Source organism: Octodon degus, unplaced genomic scaffold, assembly GCF_000260255.1.
Source record: "Octodon degus isolate 3935 unplaced genomic scaffold, OctDeg1.0 scaffold00310, whole genome shotgun sequence".
Classification (NCBI taxonomy): domain Eukaryota; kingdom Metazoa; phylum Chordata; class Mammalia; order Rodentia; family Octodontidae; genus Octodon; species Octodon degus.
Window position 1 is genome coordinate 856,341 of NW_004524886.1, and position 1,330 is coordinate 857,670.

Here is a 1,330-nt window from a genome sequence, read left to right on the forward strand (position 1 = left end):
GCTATCTTTTCACTGACCCTTAGTTCTTTATATATTCTTGATAGAAGTGTTTTGTCTGAGTAATTGTTGATTAAGATTTTTTACCAAATTGTGTTACATTTTCACTTTTAAGTATTTCCTGCGCAGTTTTTATTTTGTTTTGGGTTTTTTTTGTTTTATTTTAGTACAGGCTCTACAGGGTCTCACTACACAGATGGGACCTGTAGTGTTCTTCCTGTTTTCAGCATCCCAAATGCTGGGATTTACAGCCACCACACCCAGTCTCAATCTCCATCTCAGCATGCCCCAGGAGCGGAGCCAGCATGGCACACTGGGGATTGAACCATGGTCCCTGTGTCTGCCTAAACAGGCACTTTAATCTGCTGAGCTATCTGGCTGGCCCTTAAAGTTTAGTTTTTGTTCCCATGTCTTTAAGATTTCTACCTACTTTCTCTTCCACTAGATTTAGTGTTGCTGTTTTAATGTTTAGATCTTTTTTTTTTTTTTTTTTTTTGTGGAACTAGGGATTGAACTCAGGCCCTTGCGCTTGCCAGGCAAGCGCTTATTCTACTGAGCCATCTCCTGGCTCCCAAAATACAATTTTTAGATTACAATTTTTCGTTTCTTTATTGACCCAGTTTTTCTACTCTGCTTCACTGACCCTGCCTGAATGCTATGCAGCTTGGCAGCCCAGCCTCGTAGTGATCCTCCTGTCTCAGTCTCCCCAGTGCTGAGATTATAGGTATGTGTCACCACATCAGTTTCAATGGCGAGCATGGCACACCCACGGCGGGGCCACCATGGCAAGCTGTACCAGGAATCGAACCCGTTCCTTGTGCTTGCAAGGCAGGCTCTCAGATGGCTGAGCTATCTCCACAGCCTTATTAGTACCGATTTGCAGTACATTATGACCAGATTCATTATGGGGAAACTTTTCTTATATATGACACATCCTAACTCTTTTGAACTCCTTTACATTTAACCTCCTGTGCAGAAATTCAATTGCTAGTGAGTGAGATGACCGAGGCTGCGGGATCCTGAATAGACCCAGAGCGCAGGCCCGGCGAGTGAGTGAGACAACCCAGGCCGCGGGATCCTAAACAGACCCAGAGCGCAGGCCCTGCGAGTGAGTGAGACGACCGACCCGACCCCGGGGCCTGCGGATCCTCATTAGACCCAGGATGCAGGCCCAGCAGGGAACCCTTCAGCAGAACTCCCTGCAGAGAGGCTAGAGGCAAGACCCACCCAGCTGATTCAGGAGCAGAACATCTTCCCAGAGAGACACAAAGGGTTCAACTCTAATGCCTGCAGCAGAAAGAAGTGGAGCACACAGCCAGATCCAAACAACACC